This window comes from Callospermophilus lateralis, chromosome 14 (assembly GCF_048772815.1).
Source record: "Callospermophilus lateralis isolate mCalLat2 chromosome 14, mCalLat2.hap1, whole genome shotgun sequence".
In the NCBI taxonomy this organism is placed as follows: Eukaryota; Metazoa; Chordata; class Mammalia; order Rodentia; family Sciuridae; genus Callospermophilus; species Callospermophilus lateralis.
The window spans coordinates 99,240,347-99,265,371 of NC_135318.1; positions in this window are offsets into that span (position 1 = coordinate 99,240,347).

A 25,025-nucleotide genomic window follows, 5' to 3' on the forward strand; every position below is an offset into this window, starting at 1 on the left:
GGAGTGCGGCTCCACAAAGAGCAATGGCAGGTCCAGAAAGTCCTATGTACAAGGATTGGGCTAGTAGCCTATGGGAAGAGCCCACACGATGAGCAGGAGGCCAGCCTCAGGTGGTAGGGTCATGGATGTTGCCCTTGTATTTAGAGTGGAGGTGCCTCCAGAATGCCCATGTCCACTGTCCTTGAGTAGTCACTTCAAGGCCCATTTCCTGAAGGCCTGTCTCCCATGCTGCTCCAGGTGACCTGCCACGATAGGGCTCCTGTCGTCATCCGCAGGGCCCTCGAGGTACACTTGCTTACTCAGGAGAAGCCGGAGGATTATGAGCTGGGCCAAATCATCTCTAACCATTGGAGTAAGTGGGACAGTCAGATGGTCAGGATGTGGACTCAGGTCAACTCATAGCACCAAAGAGTAGTCTCTGACTCTTGTACACTCAAAAGTGTGTGTGGGCTCTCGTGCACAAAGAATACTGAATTAGAGCTGGTGTAAAGTCTCTAGGTGTGACTCTAATGTGACTCCCAGCAGGTGTCCTCCCCTGGTCGTGAACAGGCATCCAATGCTGACATCAGGAGTAGCAAGGAGGAAAGCCTCCTTCCAGAGAATGTAGGGCCCCACGGCTCTCTGATAGGAGTGGTTTAGAGGAACATGGGAATGCATGGGCTAAAGATGGAACTGGCACTTTTGTGGACTGAATCAGCAATATTGAAAGCCTTCTGTGTGACCAGAAAATGACTGCCTGGGCAGAGCATGGCCAGGATTCTAGCAAGCAGTAACAGGATGAAATTGGGAAGAGAGAACAGGCTGGGAGACAGGCTGAATCATCTGTGTTTGGACAAATTCCCTGGTTGTCTGTACCTGAGTCCACCTGCCCAGAAGTGATCACAATAGCCAGGTTATGACCCCTAACTGAAGTCAGATGAGGGCTTCCTGAGCACGTCGGCCACAAAGCTCATCTGTTAATAATGCCAGCGCTTTTTGGTTGGTTGGTTGGTTTTTGTGAGCCCAACATCCACAGCAGCCATGATCCCAGCCTATGTACACTGAAGACCACCATCCCTATGAGTTCTAGGATCAGTTTTCTCCCATCTTAACCTACTGTTAGGTCAGTAGAGTCTATGGAAGAGGAAGTCAGTCTGGGACCTTGGTAGCCTACGAAATTCATAGCAGAGATCCCCTCATTCAACCCAGAAGGGATGGAGAACAGGCTCTAGGTTAGAGGAGGGCGACAGGAAACAGGTGTGCGGAGGAAGGAGAAGCGGGCTGTTGTATTTCCCCACTCGGGGTCATGGCACCACTGGACCATACACCATGTTGGAAGGAAGCAGTCCCTTTGCTGGTCTTTGGAATCATTGTTCTCAGTAGGGCTGCATTTGGAATGTGGCCTCCATTCTCGGAAGCCTGATCCACATGGAGGCTGGCTCCACCAATGCAGAAGCATGGCTCTAATGTGGTATCTGTGCTGGTCAGCCTGTCCTCACTGTGGCCATACTTGAGGAAAATAACTCAGAGGAGGAATCCTAGGCCTTTTCTCCGGGTTTCCTAGCTTTCTCTCTGGTTGTGCACTGAGGCTGTCCATAAAGCTCTAGTGTGTGGCAGTGGAGAGCTCCTCAGCCCTTGCCAAACAGGCATAGACTGGGAGAGAGAGAACGAGGCTGGGAGAGAGGGAGAGAGAGAAAGACAGAGAGGAGAGGAGGACCTCTACTTGGAGGATGAGGATTCAGTGGAGCCAACAGGGCCAAGGTACTATTGTCCAGTGTGCACCCCTGTTTAGGTCTTCCTCCAACCATACCCACCTTTCTTCCAGTCCCTCCCACCTCCCAGTAGTGTGTTCATCTTGAATGAGAATTTCATGATGACATCAGAGCACTCACCATCCAATGCTTCCCTCCAAAGCCACCTTTGAAGACGGCCCATGTGGGGTCTGAATCTTCAGCACAGGAGCCTTTTGTGGGAGATTTCAGATGCAAACCCTAGGGGTGTGCTTTGGAAGATGCAAGAGGACCTGGGATGTTCTGGAGTCTAAAGCCTTTGGAAGGAATAGACATTAGGTGTGTTGAAGTGCTCTGCCTAGTTTTTGCTCAGGGAGGACTGTGGAGGCTGTCTTTGTTGGTATTGGTGCTGAATTGGAGAGCTCCCAGGTCTGTGGCTCAGGTCGTTTCTGGCCGAGCTTTTCATATTTTGGGGTGTCCCATGTTGTACCTCTTGCATGCCAACTTCTTCCCATATACTCCTCTCCTCCCAGAGCTGAAGATTCCTCACCATTGCAATGTTTTTTATGCTATGAACCCTCACATTGAATACGACTTTGTGCTGAGGAAGAGGACCATCTCTAAGAAGAAGGATGAGTGGATCCAGCCCAAACCTACCCCTTATGATGCAAAAGAGGCTCAAGCTCTCCATAGGATCCTTCTAAGAACATTCTTCTGCTGTTTGGTTGGGCAGTGCTGAAGCATCCTATGGTCATTTACATTTATTAATATTTGCTTCAAAATTTTGAAGTTGCCAATCTATAGTGTGGCATTAGATATTTGTTATATATTCCCTTTAGTAACATATTCATTACTATATCATATATTTGTTATTTAAACTAAGCACTTTTTAAAATATAATTTTTTTGTTATCTGATCTACTTTGATTATTTGAGTGTATTAATTGTAGTAGTTGATTCCTAGAAGAAACATATAAGCCCAGAGGAAGAAATGTTTCATTTAATCACAAAGAAATTTTGTTTTTAGGAGTTTGACAGATGGTATTAAATGAGTTAATTTTCTAATGGGAGCAATGAAATATCAGGCATCATGACACAAACACAAAGAAAGACACACAAACAAATCTGAAAGACTTCTCCAAAGTGCACACACACACTTGTTGAAGGATAGATAGACAGTTTGAGTTGGTCTATGCTGAAATACTTTGGAGAAGTCTTTCAGATTTCTCCAATTTTGGAGTATTTTCAATTTCATAAGGTATCTTGTGGATGAAACCTAAGTCTAAAGGGACATGCCTGTGTGCTTCACATGCAACTTTATACATTATCTGAAGGTAATTTCATGCAATATTTTTAGTGAAGCTGATTTTGACTGTGAACCATCCCCAGAGGTCCGGTGTGGAATTTTCTACTTGTAGCATCACAATGGGGTTCCACTGTTTTGATTTTGGAATATTTCCAATTTTAATTGTTCAGATTTTAATGATATATAACATATATAGTGTATATGTTATGTATTATATATATAGTATATAATTTACAGATAATGAATTTTATACATCTAGGAATCTGTAGGCCCATAGAAAATGAATGGATGCCTACTGCTGCCTGGACTGGTCTGCAGGATCCTGTAACCTTTGAGCATGTGTGAGGGCTGCATAGGGCTTGCAAAAAATCCTGCATCAAACTGAGCTCCTAGAAATCTCCACCACAGCATAAGGGCCAATGAGAAGTACACTTCCGCTCAGAAGCTGGGAAGCTACCTTATGAAGGTGATCATAGGTGTGGGGCCCTCTTGCTAGGACACTTTTTCTATTGGGCCAAAACTGTGCTCTGAATGTGTTTGCTGAGAAGGGTTTGACATTTCAGAACTGAAATAGTTTGTGAAAGCTGCTTCCACTTGCAGGAACAAAGCGTGTTCTCAGTGAGTACTCTGGGACTGTCCCTGGTTGAATTAGAGTGTGTCAGAAACACTTGTAATGATTGGCATTCACGGTTTCACATTGAAGCATCTGTGCCATCTGTAAACCACAGTTTGTTGCCTGTGGGGTCAGCGTTTCAATGAGTTTTCTGAAAAAGTATGACTTACGGATTTCAATGGAACTTTAGAGAATAGATCTTCTGAGCATTCCCCTTGCCTCCCTATATTTGGTGATGTAAGGTACAAGGGCTCTCTTGGTAGCACACATTGGGATGGAATTGCTTACTGAAAACAGCTAGGTAATGGAGAATTGAAACCACTTCTGCAAAGCAGTTCAACTTGCAGGACTAACTTAGTTGTAAGTGAGCACATGGTGTTTTTTCTGGTTGAACTAGAATGAAGCAGAACCGCTTCTTAGAGGTGACAAGCACGCTTTCACATTGAAGCATCTGTGCCAAAAAACAAACAAAAACCAGTTAATTCATGTGGGTACCTGCACTTCAAATGTATGTTGTCAACTAGTTTGACAAATGGATGTCAATAACACTTTGGAGAACTGATCTTCTCGGCTGGTCCTCTTTCCTCCTGCAAGTTGGTGATGATAGATACAAGAGATCTCTTTCTGGCACACTTTGTGTTTCATGCCTGAACTGTGCTCTGAATGTGCTTGGTGAGAACAGCTTAGAAGTGCAGAAGTGAAGCTGTTTGTGGAAGCAGCTTTAAGTAGCACAAACTAATTTGTTCCCAGTGAGCACGTGGGGATTTTTCCCCGGCTGAAACAGTGAAAATGAGAACTGCTTCTCAGAGCTGATAAGCATGTTTGCATTTGGAGATGTCTTTGCTATCAGTCATCTAGAGTTCCTTGCATGCAGAAACCTGCATTTCAAGTGAGTTTTCAGAAAGGTCTGATGAATGGGTTTCCAAGAAATTTGGTTGAATTGATCTTGCCTTCTCAAAATTGGTGATCCTAGGTGCAAGGAATCTCTTGTAAGCCAACATTGTATTTTGGGCCTGACCTCAGCTCTGAATGAGCTTGCTGAGAATATTTTGGGGTGCATAAGTGAAGTAGTCTCTCAGCAGCTTCAACATTCAGGAACTTACCTTGTTCTCAGTGAGTACATTGGGGTTTGTCGCTGCTTAAATTAACATGAAGAACAACTGCTTCTCAGAGGTGGCAGTTTCCCTTTGAAGCATGGGTACAATTGGTCAATGCGAGTTCAATGCAGGCAGGCACTTGCATTTCAAGTGAATTTTGTGACAAAAGATTGAGCAATGAATTTCAATCAACCTTGGTGAACTGATCTTTCCAGAAGGCTCACATTTTTTTCTCAAAGTTGTTAAACCCTAGGTATAGGGCTCTCTTGCTAGCATCCTTTGTATATGGGCTGAAACTGTGCTCTGAATGTAATTCCTGAAAATATTTTGGAAGTGCAGCACTGAATAATTTTGCAAGCAGTTTTAATATTAGGAAATAACTTTCTTCTCAGTGTGCACATTAAGCTTTGTACCTGGCTGAACTAGCATTAAATCAAAATGCTTCTGGGAGCTCTGGGCACTGTTTCAATTTGAAACTGTGCCATTGTTAAATTTTTTGCTGTCAGGCACCTGCAGTTTCAAGGAATTGTCAGCGAAGATTGAGTAAGGTAATACAAGGATACTTTGTGCAATTCATCTTCTCAGCAAGACCACCTTCCTGATCAATGTTGGTGATGCTAGACAAGGGTGGACTTTTGCAATGATACTTTGTAATGTCTTTCAGGAAATGTGTTCTGAATGTGCATCCTGAGATCCATTTGTAGGGGGAAAACAGAAACAGTTTGTGCAAGAAGCATCAAAGTAGCTTTGTTCTCAGTGAACACATGGGGGGTTTCCCTGGTTGAACTTGCAAGAAGCAGAACCTCTTGTCAGAGCTGATGGCACAGTTTCACTTGGAACCATCTACACACTCAGTAAAGCATAGGTCATTGCAGACAGGCTCATGCAATTTCAAGATGGTTTTCAGAATCTGTTTGAGGAATGGATTCCAAAGAATCTTTAAGGAATTGACCCACCCAGCAGTCCCATCGCTTCCTATCTGAGCAAGTGCTCCGAGGTACAAGGGCTTTCCTGCTAGCACACTTTGGATATTGAGCCTGAACTGTTCTCTGAATGTGCTCAATGAGAAGAGTGTGAAGTGCAGAAGAGAAGCAGGGTGTGCAAACAGCTTCAATTGCAGGATGTAAAAGTGTTCCTAGAGAGCACATTGAGATTTCCTCCTGGCTGAACTAATCCGAATTGGAACCCCTTCTGAGATCCAGCAGTCACTGGCTTTACTTAGAAGTTTCTGTGTCTTATATAAAGCAGAGTTTGTTGCTCGTGGGCACCTTCATTTCCAATGAGTTTTCAGAAAAATTTGAGAAGAGGATTTCAATGAAACTGGGCAACTGATCTTGTCAGCCGTCCAACTTTCCACGTGAATATTGGTGATGTTAGGTCCAAGGGCTCTCTGGGTAGCACAGTTTGTACTTTGGGTGTAAAGTGTTGTCTGAACTTGCTGGCTGAGAAAAGCTTGGAAGTGTGCAGAATGGAAGCATTTTGTGCAGGCAGCTTCCAATTGAAGGAAGGGTCTTTGTTTCTGGTTGAAGCTTCATGAAGCAGTACCGCTTCTCAGAACCAGCACTCTCTGTTTCTCTTTAGCCTCTGTTACATTGGAAATGCAGGTTCCCTGCATGAAGGCACCTGCGTTTCCAGTTAAGTTTTCTGAATGAGTGGGAACCATTCATTTCAGTGAAACATTGGCAAATGTATTTTCTTCAAAGGGCAGCTTTCCTCTTTAAAGTTGGTGATTGGAGCTACAGGGGCTCTCTTGCAGGTACACTTTTCCTATTGGGCCAGAAGTGGGTTCTGAATGTGCTTGCTCAGGAGAGCTTAGAAGTTCAGAAGTGAAGCAGTTCCTGCAAGCAGCTTCCACTTGCAGGAACAAAGTGTGTTCTCAATTAGCAATTTGTGGCTGTCTCTGGATGAACTAGAATGTGGCAGAATGACATGTAATAACTGGCAGACACAGTTTCACTTTGAAGCCTCTGTGTGGCTATGATGTCGAAGAAAGAGAATTTTCTGTGGTCCTGGGTTTATAACTTAGTATTTTGGTGACCATGTGTGCTGGAGTCTGATCATCTTCAGTGAAATTCACTTTCTCCTCCACCCTTCCCCTTAGGTTGGAAGGGGAGATTTTCCTCCACATGGAAGGTTAGAGGGAGTTCATAATTTCCCTTCCCCCCATGCCAGCAAACACAGCCTGAAGTTGCAGTTTTCCTCTTCTCCAGATCAGATGAGCCCTGAGAATGAGTTTTTATTTCTCTTTCATGAGATTTAAGTTTCAATTATTATGACATGTACTTCTTTTTTGTTTTTATTATTATTTTTATTTTTTAAATATTTAATTGATTTTATTTTTTAAACAACGAGAGTGGAATGCATTACAATTCTTATTACACACATAGAGCACAATTTTTCATATCTCTGTATATAAAGTATGTTCACACCAATTCGTGTCTTCGTACATGTCCTTTGGATAATGATGTCCATCACATTCCACCATCATTGCTGTCTCCATCATTCCACATCACCTGTCCCCTCCCTTCCCCTCTCACCCCTCTGTCCTGTCCAGAGTTCGCCTATTCTTTTCATTGTGTTCACCAATAGCCAGGAGGCAGGTGGCCTTGTGAGTCCATTCATTCAAACCAAAATCAATGGGAGACTGGATTGTGACTCAGGGAGAGGCTACTGCCTGGCTGGCCAAGGGTATTGGGCATTGAGACCACTGTGTGAAAAATAAGTGGTCTGAGGCTTCTGTTGTCTTTTTCTGGTTCCCTGTTGCATATCATCTGACCAAGAAAGCCTAGGAAGTCTGAAGGTGTAATTTTGAGGAAGAGTAAAGGTGATTCCTTCAATTCTGTTATTGCAATCCCTAGTACCTTTCCCTGTGTCATATTAAAACATCCAGCTAACATATATTATTCATGTTCATTTTTTTCTCATCACTACAATGTAAGTTTCACAAGGAAAGGATTTGATTTTGTTCATTGCTTTAAACTGTACCTTGAACTTTGCCAAGTACACAATGACTCCTCAAAAAGTATTTTTGAATGAAAGAATCCTTCTGATATATAAAACCTTCTGTGAAGTGTCTTTACCACCTCTGACTAAATTTTGTGTATTTTTACCTTATCAGCCAGAACTCTGGAGGGAAACTGGGGACAGGTGGTTGGTTTTAGACCACAAACTTCCCTTTCCTGTAGTGGCTAATGAAACACTTTGGTTACATTTATTGTTTTTTAAGTAGTCCCTTTCACTGACTTGTTCATCACAGATGTTATCTTTCTGACCCACAGGAAACTCTCCAAATCCTCTGAAATATTCAGCAATTTTTTTAAAAAAAATTCTTTTGACCAAAAGAAAATATGAAAACATTTTCCCATGATAGAGGCATAAATTACATCATTATTTCAGCAGGACATGATGAATATTTTGGCATGGATTCTGCTTCTTAACATCAAATGTGGTATAATGGATACCTTTATCTGGAACTTTGTCATCTGATTTCTTTCCAATAAGTTCTGCTGGATTCTGAATTTCATACTCTATATTCTATAATCAGAGTCAAGAGAAAAGTGAAGATTTGATACAAAAGAGGGTAGAAAGGATATTGAAATGGATTAATGACAATAACCAGTAATATATCATAGGTTAGGAAAAAAGAACACTTATCTCACAAAAGGTCAACCTTCCAGAAACAGCTCATTTTTCTTTTTTAATTTTCATACAAAGATGGAACACAGGGGTACTTTACCACTGAGCACATCTCTAGCCCCTTTTATTTTTTATTTTATTAGGGTGACACTATGTTGCATGGGGACTTGCTAAGTTTATGAGGTTGGCCTTGAACTTTGAATCATTTTTAATATGGCAATTGATAACTATTTTGTTTTTATTAATTGGGAATTATGAAGCATTTTTATTCTTAGTAAGTTTTAAACATGAACTAGTTCAGATCATTGAAATGTTTACCAGACAATGACATAAGGTGCCTGGTCGATGTTTCAGTATGGAATTGTGTCCAGAGCTCTATCCAGAAGTCCTGCTCTGGCCAGGGCATCTAAGTCAGCTAGACATCTAACGGGGAGAGCCCATAGATCTGACCCAAAGGAATTGTGATGTATTTCTACCTTTGATAGAAATGTCCCCAGACCATGGCAGTAGCCATATCATGTGGTGGCAGGAGGCAGGGGGAGATATTTTAATGTTTCTCACAAGGCACCCAAGACTAGTGACTCTTGGGCCCAGCTTGATCTGGGGTTGAGGTCAGTTCCAGCATGGCCACTGATTGTTCGTCAGAAGGACACACAACCCTGTGACACCACTGTGGTTGTGGGAATCCCCTGAGGTGTGGAAAAGTAGAATGGCCTAGGCTGACCACTGTGTCTGTGGTGGGCTTCTGCTCTAAACTGTGAATAGCAAGTGTGCTTAATTTCCCTGGAATCACAGAATGAGAATCACAATGAATACTGAAAACTGTGAGCTGTTGATTCTGAGAACTGTGGGGGATGGACATCAGCAAAGCCCAGAAACTGAAGGCCACCCCAACTTGCCAGTTTGCTCTATGGGCATTCTAGAACATATGTCCATATGAGGCTTCTTATCACCTTGTGTGGATGTGGAATGGCACCAGGAGTCAGCATGAATAAGGTGGGTGCTTACCTCCTTTCCCTTGACCTGGGTCCTCTTCATGGTGGGATGTTTTCTCACGAGTAAATGATACTTCATTTGAGGATGCATGGAGAAATAGATGATTGCATGGTCAGGGACATTACTTCTGCAGAGAGAGGTGGAGAGGATTGGTAGGTGACACTCAAGGATTCTAGCACAAGACACCCCCAACCCCTGAGAGTCTCTGCCAGGGCAGGCCTGCGCCACAGACTTGAGAGCCCTCTGATCCAGCTACAGTTCCACCAAAGACTTCCTCAATGATTCTTCCCTGAAGGAAGATTATGCACAGGATCTAAACCACAGACTCCCCCAGATGTGGGGTGGACATGCTGGTGCTCTCCCTCATCTCAGGTCAAGCTCTTCATATTGACCTCTCTCTTTTTTCTGTCTATCCTTCCTGACCATCCAGAAGCTCTGTTGAGAGCCACAGCCAAAAGGGGCCCCAGCAAACTTCCAGCTGCCAGCTGATGATTGGCTCACAGAGGCCCCAGCAAACTTCTAGCTGCCAACTGATTGTCTCCTCTGCGGTGATGCTCATTGGGCTGTTTCCCGGCCCTTTCAGACCATGGAGCTGCTCATTGGGGGACTTTTTTGGACTCTGCCCACCGACCCAGTCAATCGGCCTCAAGAGCAGGAGGAGTGGGGGAGGTTGAGAGGTTTGTGGGAAGCCGGTGGTGGCAGTTGGGCTCTGAAGGTTTTTCCTGAGGAGCTGTGTGGTTTGGTGTGTGTGTTCTAAAAATAAAGTTCATTTCTTTTGTCAAGTGGCTCCTGAATTGTGCCAGCAGACTGTGGCAAAGCTCCAGTTCTAAGTGGCCTTTGATATGTGTTAGTTCCCTCCCTGGGCTAAGCACCAGGAGACACCCCTGCTGCCAGGCTTATCAGGACATTCTTGTACTTTTTTCTGCTCTGCTCCTCTGAGCTGAAACGAACCAAACAGCTGTCTCCCACACGCTTATTGTAGAAGGTCCTTGAGGATCTGCAAATAATGCCTCCAGTGACACTGGACTTCTTGATCCATTTGGTGGCCATGAACCTAGGTCTTGCTTTTGGAAAAGAGGTGCCATTCAAGGTTGGAGTGATGCTGGACATCATTGCAGAGGACTCCAAAGTTGATCTGAAAAACTGTGGGGTATGGCAACATCAGCAAAGCCCAGAAAATATAACCCACCCCAGCCTGTTTCTAGAACATATATCCAGGAGCTGAGGGTTTTTACCTCCTCATGTGGATGTGCAGTGGCACCAGGAGGAAAGAGTGAATAAGGAGGGTGTTTATCTTCCTTCCTTTACCTTGTCTCACTTGCTGGTGTATGGTTTCTCTGAAGTCATATTTGACTCGAGTATTCATGGAATAAAAGACATTTCCTTTGTCAGGGATCTTCAGTTCTGAAGAGAGGGCCAATGGGTGGTAAGTGACTCTCAAGGGGTACACCACAGGACACGTGCAACACCTGAGAGTCTCTGCCAGGGTCAGGCCTGAGCCACAGACCTGAGAGCCCTCTAATCCAGCTACAGTTCTACCAAAGGCTTTCTCAGTGATTCTTTCCTGAGGAAAGACTGTGCACAGGAACTAAACCAAACTACCACCTTTCAGTGAAAAAGCACCTTGGACTCCAGAATGTCTCAGTTGAGGTTGGACCTGCTGAAGAGACACTGCTAGAGTCTGCATCAGGATCTGCCCCAGTGGCTCCTGTGCTGAAGCTCTTCTCCCAGTGAAGTCATGTCCACACATGGGTTTTCGGGGAAGCATTTGATGGTGAGTGCTTTGACCTTCTTAGTGGATTAATCCATTCATAAATGAATACAGTCCTGGGAGGTGGTATAAATTGGAAGTCTTTTGTGCATGGATGAAGGATGACTTAAGGAACTATATATTTTTTAGATCAGCTCCACTTCCTCTTCCTCCTCATCATTAACCTTCTGATTTGGAATCTCATTCTGGTTATTTCATATCTTCGTGTGCTTTTTATATTCCTCCTCCTCCTCCTCCTCCTCCTCCTCCTCCTCCTCCTCCTCCTCCTCCTCCCCTTCACATCTTGCTTCCCCTTATCCTTCTTCTTTTTCTCTCTATGGCCTATTGGCCTGCTCTGAGTAGCTTGCCTCTCCCACACACTTCTGCCTATGTATGGCCTTTGTTAAGGACCCCAAAATGGAGTGAGTTCACAAAGAATGGAAAGTAGTGCACCCAGAAGCCGAAAGAAATGTCTCTTCATTTAAGTATTTTCCAGGTGCTTGTCACAGTCATGAGAGAAAGAATGTCTAACCAGGCGCCCCACTGTGACCATGCTTCCTCTCTTGGTGGCGACCACCTCCAGCTGGACCAGGCTTTCTAAAGTAGAGGCCACACTCCATAGTTCCCCTAATGCAAACAAGAGTCCAACGACCAGGAGAGGTCTGGCATCACTGCAACCCTCCTGCCATAATTCATATGTCATAACACAAAGTGGGTTTCATGCATCCAGCTTGTCCTTTCTTTGGACATCTGTTACCCACAATCCTCACTGGCCCAGAGCTTGCTCTCAATCAATGATGGATTGGATGTGTCTACTTTTGATTCCACTTTCTTAGGCTATTCTTTTGTTGGGGGGGTGGGTGGTTACAGGGATTGAACCCAGAGGCCTTAACGACTGGTCCATATTCCCAGGTTTTTTCATTTTAGACAGGGTCTTGCTAAGTTGCTGAGGCTGGCTTGAAACTTGTGATCATCCTACCTCACCCTCCCAAGAGGCTGGGATTACAGGCATGAGACACCATGCCTGCAACTTAGCCAATCTTGGCCTGAGCCTTCCTTGCATGTAAGACACTCCAACCTCAGATTTGGTTATTTATGAAAATGTTAGAGAACTGATCATATGAGCCCATAGGGATGGTATGTTTCACTGTGGACAGACTGGGATCCTGGCTGCTATGAGTTCCTGGCTCACAGGAAAGAAAACAGCAATGAAATTATTTACAGATCAGCTTTGTGGCCTATGTGTTTAGGATGCCCTTAGCTGACACAGGAAGGGATAATAACCTGGCTGTTCTGATCTCATTTGGAGATGGGCACATGGCACAAAGGACTTGGAATTTTCAAAAGACAGCTCAAACAGGCTGTCTCCTGGCCTTTATGTGTTATTGTGTCCTGTTCCCAGTTGCTACAATACTGATATTTCTCCCAGTAGGCAGGGCTTCTCAGGTCCTACACCTGGTTTTTAACATGTGCTGCTTCAGTCCACATCAGTGCTGATTCACTTGTAGCCCATTTCTTCCCATGTTAGTGTTAAATCATCCCTATCAGTGACCCATGTTATACTGCTGCTTGAAGGAGCTTTTCTTCTTTGCCCCTATGGATGTTAGCTTTTCAATGGCTGATCAGGTGCAGGGGAGGATACATGTTAGGGAGGTCCAACAGGCCCTGGGGCCGCACAGAGAATCTACTACAGAATTTAGGCCCACTTCAGTGCAGTTTCCTTGGTGCACAAGGCCCACTACACATTCTGCCTGTTTTTTTAGGCTAAGGCACTCTTCCATTGGGTTGAGTTGTCCTGAGCCTGCTCATTGATCATTTCTCCCCACTGTCTGATTGTCCCACTTACTCTAATGCTTGGAGATGATTTGCAGCAGCTCAAATTTATTCAGATCCTCCCTCCTCCTTAAGCAAGTGTTGGTCCAAAGCCCTCTACCCTGGCTGGTCACCTGGATCAGGGTGGGAGACAGGTCATCAGGGTATGTGCCCCGGAGGCGATACCCACTGGATAGTGGTCTGGGACATTCAGGAGACACCTTAGCTATGAATGCAAGGGCACCATCTTGTTATCCTGCTTCTAGTGTCTGGTCCCCATGTAATTATATGGGGTCTTCTGACGGGCTACTAGCCCAATCTTCATACAAAAGACTGTCTGTACCTGCCATTGTCCTATGTGGAGCCACATTTCACTCGAGTAGAAGTTCCATTCTACTTTCCACTTCCACTGAGATCAGAGGAACGGGCCAGTGGCACCCTATATGCCAGATTTGCTCTGGGATGCAGGATGAATCTGCTTATCTCAGGTAGAAACTCTAAAGGCTTTGGTCCTGACAGCCAAGACACCAAACAAACCCCTTAGTCAGCAGGGGGAGGATTGAACATGGCTCCTCTGCAGCTGGACATCTGGAATATTGGGAATATACTGCACATCCATACAAATTTTTCTACAAAGAGACCCTCCAATTCTTCGTTCAAGGGATATGCAGACTCTGACATTCCTGGCCTCTTTCATGGCTCCTAGGTAAGTGTAGACCCCAAATAACAGACCTATATCATGCCAAGGAGGCTCTCAGCCCCTCCCCACCAGCAACAAATCCCCTCCCATACACTGGAGAAATCCCTGCCACCTCCTCTGTTCCAAACCCCAGAGTCTGTCTCAGAAACACCAAGGTCCACACTGTGTAGACTCCACCCTGGATACGTCTCTAACTTTATCTTCCTCCAGCCCTTGCTCTTGCACTTGTGGCCTGCAAACCCCACAGCATGCAGGCCCACTCACACCTGGATCTGGGCATAATGGTGCTCTCCCTCCTCTCAGGTCAAAGCCTTCTCTTTCATTCCCATCTTATCATTCCTGACCATCCAGATGCTCCTGTTCAAGAGGACAGGACTCGTCATGGTGTTTGCTATGTTTTCTGCCTTTTCCAGTGTGGGCACCCAGGTGACACCCCTGCTGTCAGCCACACTAGGATGCTCTTGCACTCCATGCTCTGCTCCTCTAGCTGGATATGTGGCAGTGAGGAACTGCTACTGGATACCCATGAGATACTGGACTCAATGTTGCTTTTGATGGCCATGGGAAAGGTCCTGGATGACATAAAGAGGTGCTGCTCAAAGATGCAGTGATGCTGGACATCATTGCCGAGGACTCTGAATTTGACTCCAAGAACCATGGGGATGGCAACATCAGTAGAATCTCAGAAACTGCGGGATACATCAGGTTCACAGTTCTGTTTGGGGGGTTCTGGAAATTATACCCATGCATGAGCCATCTTGGCTCCTTGGGTTGGACAAAGATTGAGGATGCAGTCAGAGACAGCATTGTCCTCACATTCTGCCACCAAACAGGGAAGCTGAACTTTGCACAGGGTCTGCTTCTAAAGGTTCTTTATCCCCCAAAATGCCGCTTGTACTTTTGGTTACCTTGCTTCTCTCTGCATGCTGCTCCTTCTGGAAAGTACAAAGGCACACCTCCCCACTGACATTGGGAGGACTGTCACTTTGCTGCCATTGATGCTGTCCTGATTCACCTGCCCTGCTCGGAGTTCATGGACATATCATTTCCTTTGGAACCTCGTCACCTCCCAGGAGTCAGCACCCCTGGCTGCAATGGTGACCTGGGGTTGGGACAGGAACACAGGCTCTGGAGCATGGAACAGCAGATCTAGGCAGCAGAGACCAGAAGGAAGTTCAGCCGCCCTGATCAGCCATGCCAATACACCTCATCCATCAGCACAAAGCTCTCTGCCCCCAGGTCTGGGGGGAATGTTAACACCTGAGGCTTTTCCTCCCTCAGCACTTTCTCTGTGGCCACAGGATAAGACTGGCAAGCTCTACTGATAGAAGTGGCACTAGGGTGGACTCCAGATCTAGAGTTGGGGACAGACTTGGATCCAGCAGTGGAGCAAGAGCTGAAGCTACCTTTAGCTCTGGAGCTGACACTACATCTAACACTGGAACCACCTCTTGCTTCCAAAGAGATGCTGGAGCTGACTTGAGCTCTGGATCTGACGTTAGTGCTGCCACTTGACTGGGCAGCAGTGTAGCTCCTGGAGAAGGCGCTCTCTCTGCAGGTGATTTTAGAGTTTGCGCTGGACCTGAGGCTGTAGCTATAGGAGAAAAGATTCCAGCATGACTGCCTTGCCTATACCTCTATCTGCCAGGAAGACCTTGGCCCCAGAGCCCACTCAGGACCTTTCTCCAGACTGGGGCCATTGCCTGAGTGGTCAAAGCATTATAATTGTTCCCAGTCCAACACCAGACTCAAGAGATTCCATTCAGTGGGCTAAAATATAACTGTTTCTTCATTTACCCTTATGTACTCACCCTAGGCCTCCTTGCCTTCAGGCTCTGCCTCATAGCGTGCCCTTCATGTCCTCAAGCTGGGCCTGCAGGTAGTGGGCACCGTGCTCCAGGTTCAAGCCACCCATGTTGAGCTGCATGAAAGGCAACAGCAGCTGAAGGCACAGAAGGCCTGGAGGCTGATGGAAATCTCTCTATCCCAGTGCTCAGAATGAAAGGCATGGCACCGTGGGCAGGCAGGTGTGCAGTCAGCAGAAGCCTGGCCTTTCCTTCCCACAGCCTTCTATAGCACTCCTATGGACCTTGACTTCTGTACCTCCCCTGTCTCTCCACAGGCCAGTCCACACCAGCCAAGACACAGTGGCTATACAGGCAGTGACAGGACAGGTCTCTCTCCTTCCAAAAAAAACCAAACTCTAGATCCATGGTGTGACCAGCTCTCCCGTACCGTGGGAGAGGCCTGACACTCTTCTTTTGGTTTGCCATATGCTTTCCAAACTGGAATGCAATCTCCAGGAGGGTCTGTCCTCCTGTCCATCATTGTCAGGGCTCCATTGCACCTCATACCCAGGTTTCTGCCATGCTACCTCATTCTCTGTGATCTCTCTGTGTATCTTGCTCCCCACTGACACTATTCTTTTAGAGGGCACTCGCTGAGTGCCTGAGTGCCCTCTAAAAGAATAGTGTCAGTGGGGAGCAAGATTCTAGCTCTCATTTCCAAAAAGTGAGGCCTTGGATGAGTGCTACTATTCTAGAAATTTCGGTGGCCCTAGGGGAGAGGACAGGGGGTGGTGCATTCAGAATGGGATGGGTGTGGTGGGGTCGATTTGCACATGAGCTGGCTCTGAGGCCAAAGTCTCCTTATTCCCCAAATGACCAAGATTCCACCTACATCTCCTACCTTCTTCTACAATTGAGGCTCCAGGCCTTATACTGCAAGCAGGACTCAAAAGTGTGGGAACCAGAGCTGGAGTTGTAGCTCAGAGGTAGAGCGCTCACCTAGCATGTGTGAGGCACTGGGTTCGACCCTCAGCACCACATAAAAATAAAATGAGGGTATTGTGTCCACTTACAACTAAAAAACAATAATAAAAAATGTTAAAAAAAATTGTGAGAACCAGTGTTTTCTCAGTCTTCCCAAGCCACAAAACCTTATATATCCCCACACTGGAGATAGGAGCCCTCCATCTTGACCCCAAGTCAACTCCATTTTTAGTTGATCCAGTGGTCCACCATCTTCACTGGAGTAGGACAAGATGCAGCCATGTCTTCTAGAGGACAGGTTGATGTGATAATTAGAATATGTACTTATGACACCCGAGGTTTCTGATTCTGATATAATTATATGGCAATTTTATCTTGCTTGGCCTCCCCAAGCAAGAGAGCTGGGATAACTTTCTGAAGAAAGATGGCATGGATTCCCCCCATTTTTCACTAAATTATGTGATGTGCTGAGAAACGTCTTCACACAATAGGTGCTTCTTATATATGCTCATCAAAGAATGAGCCCAACCAGTTGTTTACCACATATCTCACCAGGCATGGGAGCTGCCAGCCCCCCGGCCCTTCTCTGGCTATAACTAGGATGGGAATTTCTCTCTATGGAATCTGGAACATGCTTTATGAATGCAAAATTGCTTTGCCCAAGTTAAGTGAGGCCCCTGGCAGACACCTTCTTCAATGTCACACTAGAGAAACCCACAGCCCTCACTGAGTCCACTTGGAAATGAGCTGGGAACACAATATCAAGGAGTGAGGCCCCCCAGTGTGAGTAGGCTGCTCCACATACTTCTGTGGCCCGGCTGGAGACAGGGTGTTTTAGTCTGGGTGACAAGGTGAATCCACTTTCTAATGCAAGGCAGTGGCAGACACTTCCAGGACTCATCCCATTGGTCCTGACAATACACTGTGAGGATGGTCCTCTAAACTCCTCAGTTTTCACACAGCAAATTGGGACTTAGAAAGTTACAGGCCATTCTCAAGTTCAGCTAGGTGGTGGTATCTTTGGGTTAGAGGTTGGGTGTTTAGCTTGGGAGCTCCGCAGGTGCAGCACCTGCTGAGTAGTGATGAACCTTGAGTAGTTGCACACAAAGGTGGTACCTAAGTCTGGGTTCCTGCATACAAGACAGGCATGAACTGCTTCATGAACTCTTCCTCCCTATTTGACTCAATGATCTCTACAGATACCATCCATGTTCTGAGTGGGCTAATTTTCACACTGGGGTGGGACCAAGAATGGTGGGTTTAAAGATGGAAATAGCAGCAAACAGAAAAATGACTCCTTCCAATAAAGTAAAGTAAAACCATTGCAGAACAGTTGTCCTCAATGTACACACACACACACACACACACACACACACACACACACGGTGGGGGGGGGGGGAGAGTTGGAATTCTGGGCCATGAATGAGTGATCAGACATGAAGGCCTGCCTCAGCTAACCTTCCCTTTGCTACTCAGTGTTAGTCTTGGGCTTCTCTGGAAAAATCACCAGAGGCTCTGGCAACTAGGGCAAAGGCTCAACCAGTGTTCCCACTCTTGGGCAATGGGGCACCCCTGAGATTTCCTGAGGCCTGAGCCTCAGCATGCTGTGGAACAGAACACCCCTCTTACTCCAGCCTCCCCAAGCAAGAGAGCTGGGACAGCTTTGTGAGGAAAGTGGGTACCTTTTTTATTTTTTAACCATCCTCCAAGTGAAAGCACTTCCTGTTGTCCCTGTACCTGAGCCTTTTATTCACACAAGACCACTCCAAAGCCCCATGGACTGCTGACTGTCCCCACACCCACCCACATCAAGTACACAACTGAACAGATTTTCACTAACGACCCCCATCATCCCTTGCCCGGCTTGGCTTCAGCTAGAGCTCCAGCTTTGAGGATTCAAAAACTGGATTCATAACCAGTCCCCCCTCCTCACCAGCTTTGTGATGCTAGACCTACCTTTGTGCCTCATTGGTGCTCCAGTGTCCTCAGCTCTTCCCTGGGAATTACTGTCACACCACTTCCTAGGATGTCATTGGGCATATGTGCCCATAAATGTCTGTATTGTCTGTGAAACTCAAAGACAGGATTCACAATTACAAGAAGGAAAGAATGAAACATAACCCATTCAGGCCTGTGTCCCACCCAGGGACCTGGGCAATGCCACTTTCCCCTCTTGTTTGCAGTTCCCACTCTGATCTATAGTCAGTTTGAAGCTATTGGGATTCAGACTGTCAATCCTCTAGCATAGAACTTCCCAAGACTTCTTGTGAGATTTCACATTGGCCCAAGTGCCTCTTCTCAGTCTAGGAGATAGGTAACCCACAGAGACTCTAAGATACCATAGCTTCCTGGTTCCCTCTTGTGTCTAAGGAATAGAATTGGGCAAAAGTGATGGGATGTCATCTCCAAGATTGAGTTATGGGAAGTCTTACTTCTGTCTGGCTCCCTCTCCAGCATTTTCCCCAACTCTGTCTCCCTTTCAATCTTGATCCAAGGAATGAAATGATATGCTGTCTTTGTATACAACTTTGTGATAAAGACCAGTCCTCTCCACAACTCTGGACACTGAGTGCAGTCTCCAGGCTGTGCGGTGTGGCCTAACCTATCCCTATCTGCCCAGGCCCTCCAGCCGTATTGGTCTTTTATCCATCCTCCTCTTGTGGCCACACTGAATCAGGACTTCCAATTTCTATGTGGCCATACCTTCCCCAACACACTGTTCCCAAAATGAGCAGGACTGGCTTCCTTTTGTCATTCTAGTTCCTGCAGCAATGCCACATCACAGAGATGGTTCTCAGTCCCCACCTAGTGACTCCAGCTTTCCTTCACACTGGGCCCTATTTTGCCTCTGGCTCTTGTTCTATTCTTTCACGTGCATCTGCTTTGTGATTTTGTACACCTCCAGCTGCAGATGTGCAGCTACCAGAGGGTAGGGCTCATGGTGGTGATTTTCAGAGCCTGTGCAGGCCCAGCATGACCTTTAGGTAGGGTGAGTGCTGGAATACAGTGATGAGTGAAGAAATGGATTCAGAAACCCCCTGCCTCTTAGTTGCTCCTACTATGCACAGGAATGCTAATGATGGGAGGTCCCATGGCATGGGACACTTTGGACATACCATGACTAGGGCCCTCTGAGCATGGATAATACTGCAACCCCTGGTGGTCAGCATCAGCACTATGCCCCAGGGAGGAAACCCCAAATCAAAACCTTGACCTGAGTGTCGGTATTCCCAAGGCAATGAGGTCTCAGAGTCCCTGGTGCAAAGCAGTAAATCCTCTAAATTCCAGGGGAATGAAGGGAAATCAGAGTCTCCCTTGTTTCTTTTTTCCCTCTGCAGGACCCAGAGTGTTGTCCTCACTTCAGCCAGGGCTATGACCCTGGCCCCATACCCAAATGAGGATCATTAGATTTTAAAAGGACAGTCCTTTCATTGGACCCAGTGTTATGGGCCAGGCTATCTGGGCAATGACCAAACACATCCCATTTTACAGTGAGACTCCATATCATGTAACAAATGCTTCTCCCATGGGAAAGCCCCTCCTCTGTACCTATTAATAGTTACCTAGCATAACATACTTGGCAACACAAAATAGCAATTCTTATACAATGTAAAATTGTTCTTTTTGGTTTCCATTTTTCTTGGGCAATGTACCTTCTCAGAGATTGATTGTCTAGACGTTAGTATCCATTTTCTAACTTGTACTGAACTAGGGTCATTTTGACCCACTTCCCTTCTTGCTTGCTTGCTGCTATGCCAACCTGGAAAGTCCCATGGGAAATACCAACGTACCCATTGCATTGTCTTGCTAACTGCCTAATTCAGTTTCTGTACCTGCTTGCTTGGAGCTACGTCACCCCAGATGGTTTTTTGCCTTTAAATATTCTAAAATGTTCAGGCTTGGGGCTGTTCCTTGCAGAAACAGTTATGGGAGTGCGGGGAGCAGTCACTGGCTCTCAGGCTAAATAAAGACTCTTCAATTTGGACAAAACTGGGACGTGTGTGTTTTCTGAGTGACCTGCCCCACGATACCAGGAGGAGTGGCCCAATCTAACAACCCTCTGCACAATCCAAGTCCCTGTTCCCCCTAACCCCAAGCTTCTTGCTCTTGAGAAAACCTGGGAAAGGAAGATAATTTTCCAAGGATCATGTTAGGCAAGTGATTCATAGATGGTGAACTGTCGCCACCAGAAACTACTGGGAGCATACATGGACCTTGCATCCCTGGCTCATGCACCTGGATTTTCTTCCCACATTGATTTTTTAGAGGAAGTGAGGCTTCTCATGTGGCACCCCCACACTAAGGCATCTCTTATTTCTTCCATGGGAACAATGGTGGGCAATGGAACCTCATACCATGTCTTTCAAGAGCATGCTGGGGCATCCCCAGCCCATCATGACCCTAGGGAACCTTGGGGACATCCCACAAACAGCATAGCATTTCTCCACTTCACATGCAAAGATCCCAGGTGAGAGCCCTACATTCCACTCTGGACTCTGCCCCTGTCATGTGCCTTGAACAGTCCTTCCTCTTTCCTGTCATAGTTCCTTGATTGTCCTTCTACGGTTAGTTCATGGAACCCAGGGGGCTTGTGGCCCACCCTACCCTTCTGGGATCAACTGTTGAGATCTATAGAGAAAGTAGTGACACTGTGGAATATGTCTGGGAACCTGTGTATGATGGAAAGCCCCACCCTCCAGGTTTTCATCTTCAAGGTAATGTGTCGAAAGGGAGCCAGAAAGGTTCTGCCAGATAGAAACAGGTGTGAGAACTGACTGAGCCTCAAAAGGTGCCCAGGTCTTGGGTGCAGAGTTAGTTTTATGTGGAATTGCTGGGGACCCTGAAGAAAACCTATTTACCTTGATGCAATGAGACAGTGGACTCCCTCAGTCTGGTCATGCTGCTGTGCTTCTCAGAACCCTGGGACATCCCAGGTGTGTGGAGGTGGGAGTCCACATAACATCCCAGTCTGCACCTGGGCACCTCTATCTGGATTTGAAGCATGTGTATCTGCCTCAGGCATCATCAGAACAATGTAACCCCCTCTGAAAGTGGGCTTAAAGACACTCAGGTCTGAAATAGCCCTGCCCTCTGGACTCCCTAGTCCCTGTTCTTTAGGAGACAACACCAATTCTTAGCCCACAGACTGGGCGCATTCAGATCCCAGGAGAATCCAGGTAGTGTTTTTTCTACCTCTAGCCTTCATGACCCACAAGACAGTGTGTGGATGGACAAAATCAGATTCCTCTTCACCATGGGGATGGCCCCAGCCCACTTCTTAGCATGCTCACGTCTGTACATTGGCCTGTAGAGACCTGGAGAGGAGGGAACCCACAGGCTGGGACCCAAGACCCTAGATCCTATGATCAGAGCAGTTCACTGACATGAACAAACAGGTCATAGCACATAGTCACCACTACCTGTCACTGAGAATTCAATTGAGACACCTGCAGAGTTGAAGTTGACCTGGTATTCCCAGGAGTGGGGGTAAACTGCATCCAATTACAATGACAGTTTTCACAAAAACATAAATGTTTTAGAATTTCACTTATCTCACATTCCCAGTAATCAGGTTCATAAAAATATAAAGTAGAATTTTCTTTTCTTGGGCCTGGGGAGGGCACTAGAATTCAGTCTTGACAGCAAAATGAGAGTCCTGGGGATAGATGGTGGTGACGGCTGTGCAGCAACATGAATGTACTTAATTCCATTGAACTGTGCACATAAAAATGGCTAAAATTACAAAATGGATGTTTCATGTATTTTACACAATTACAAAATTAGAGAAATTGTTGATTTACTCCTTGGGGTTGTTTGTGTTGTGATGGCAGAGACCGTGTAATTTATAGAAGAGACTTTATTTCTCAAAGTTCTGGAGGTTGGAAATCCAATATCAGGTGCCACGTTCTGAGAACATTCTTGCTGTGACCTCCTGTGTCAGAAGGTAAAACAGGGTGGGACAAGGGCGGCTTTGAGAAGCCTCCTTTGTAAGGACCTTAATGCCATTATCAAGGAAGGAGTCTCCAAGGCCTAATGACCTCTTAATGTCCCCACCTGTTAACACATCATATTCAGGAGACACACGTTGAAAGTATAAAACCACTAAGTAGAGACAAAACACAATGATATAGCATGGTCCTGCTGTGCCTTCCCGGGGCCCCTGTCCTCCTGTGCAGCAGTCCTGTCACCCTGTCTAACTGTCACCTGTCACCCTGTCTAGCTGTTTCAGACCAGAAAGCCCAGCATCCGGCCCAGTGCACAGGGTCCCACGGCCACTAGGGGGCAGCCGCAGGCCTCACACTAGGGAGTTTGTATCTAGGTGAGGATCTGGTGGCAACCTAGGTCACCAGCTGAGGTGACAGGCCAGCAGGCGGAGCGCGCGGAGGGCACCGCCCCCAGCAGGCAACCCTAAGGGGGAAGCGGAGCCGTCGCCAGGGAGACGGGGGCGGGGCCTCTGCCAGGGCGGGAACATGGGGCCGCGGTCCCGCGGAGGGCACCGCCCCCAGGGGGCCAACCCTAAGGGGAAGCGGAGCCGTCGCCAGGGAGAAGGGGGCGGGGCCTCTGCCAGGGCGGGAACTTGGAGCCGCGGTCGCGTGGAGGGCACCGCCCCCAGCAGGCCAACCCTAAGGGGAAGCGGAGCCGTCGCCAGGGAGACGGGGGCGGGGCCTCTGCCAGGGCGGGAACATGGAGCCGCGGTCGCGCGGAGGGCACCGCCCCCAGGGGGCCAACCCTAAGGGGAAGCGGAGCCGTCGCCAGGGAGACGGGGGCGGGCCCTCTGCCAGGGCGGGAACTTGGAGCCGCGGTCGCGTGGAGGGCACCGAACCCAGCAGGCCAACCCTAAGGGGAAGCGGAGCCGTCGCCAGGGAGACGGGGGCGGGGCCTCTGCCAGGGCGGGAACATGGAGCCGCGGTCGCGCGGAGGGCACCGCCCCCAGGGGGCCAACCCTAAGGGGAAGCGGAGCCGTCGCCAGGGAGACGGGGGCGGGGCTAAGCCGGGGCGGGAAATTGGAGCCGCTGTCGCGCGGAGCTCCGTGTGGGAGGAGCCCGGAAGTAGCGCCCGGCAGCGGGGCTGCAAGTCCTGGCGGGTTGGCTCGCGGGGTCCGTGGCAGGAGAAGGTGCGCTGCCGGGAGCGGCCCCGGTCTAGGCGCCCACACGAGGGTGCGACCCGGGAGGACTCTGCCGCCGCCTTGGAGCCTCGGTCCCGGGTGCCTGTCCCCCGGATCCGCCGGGGCGGTCCCCACAGCGCCCACCCGGACCCCGCTGTCCCGGTCCTCACCTGAGGGCTCTCCTCAGCGGAGCTGCTGGCCACAGCTGGTGGGTTCTGATCTGCAGGGTCCTGTTCAGGATGCGGTGGCCTCAGCAGTGTGGCCTGCGCCGCGGACCTCAGAGGAGAAGAGGTGGCCTGACCCGCAGGCCCCTGGAGAGGGGAGGGCGACGGAGGAGCCAGGTGACCTGGGAGCAGGAGGCGGTTTACAGAGGGACCCGCCCAGGTACTTCGGTCTCACTGACTGTGTGTCCTTCTGTTTCCTGTCCACCTGTGGGTCTTGTCTTAAGTCCTCGCTTTAAAAACCCTTTCCTGTGTCCTCCTGCTCCTGGTGGGCACTGGGCAGAGACCCTGCGGGGTTTTAATTGTGTATTTCATGGAAGTGCCTCGGAGAGAGCAGCGACTTAGGGTGGGACAGGGAGTGCGTCCTGGGCTCCAGGGTCTCCACTGTGTGAGGGCGTCCGGAGGATGGTTCTGCAGTCTGTGCCATGGGGATGATCCCAGCGATGGCGGTTGAGTGCTGAAACGTGTTGTCTGCTTGCTTGGTTTCAGACCAGCCTAAGCCCTGATTCCTCTAGGAAACTCCATGGAACCACGAGGTGGACAGTCCTGGGGACCTTCTGTTTTAGAGGTGAGGAAAGTGAGCTGGCAGGGTTAAGTGGTTTTCAAAAGGGCGGTGCCCGATTTTTTATTGAAAACCTCAGTGTTTCCTGATGCATGTTGTTGTGGGAGATGTGCTTCCCTTCTCCTGTGACCAGGGGTTTATATTCAGCTTGGCAGAGAATGAATTGGACACCTGTAAGGAACGTGAACTAGCACGTGTTCTGACTGCTCCATGTATGTTAAGTCAGAACCTAGGACATGTGAGTCTGTAAAAGAGCACAGTGTGCGAGGTGACGGTTGCATGTTCCCTAATACAAGTTATTGAGTTGAAGTTGCATTTGTTAATTTTAAAATATAGAAGGAAGTATGGAGTTTGGTCCACTTGAGGATTTATTCAATGGAATATCAGACTTTGTTTCTTTTTACTGGCACTGTGGAGATGTGAATGAGAACGAGTTGGTGACATCTTTCAGGTGGAAACATTGCCCGAGGAGGAGGTCATCAAGTTGGCCGAGAAGCCATTTTGTGAAGCACCTGTTGACTCAAGGCTTTTGATGATGAAGTCACGTATGGAGACTTTAATTCTTCCTAGATCTTTGCATTTGGTGAGTCACAGAAAGTATCTGAGTAGATAATTATTTGTAAGCATGTCCACAATAATCTCATGTAGTGTGCTTAACTGAGTAACAGATCTCGGATGGGGAAATATTGACATTTCCTTTGTTGCATTGAAGAAAAGTAATCATGACATAATATTTTCTTTTTTTAAA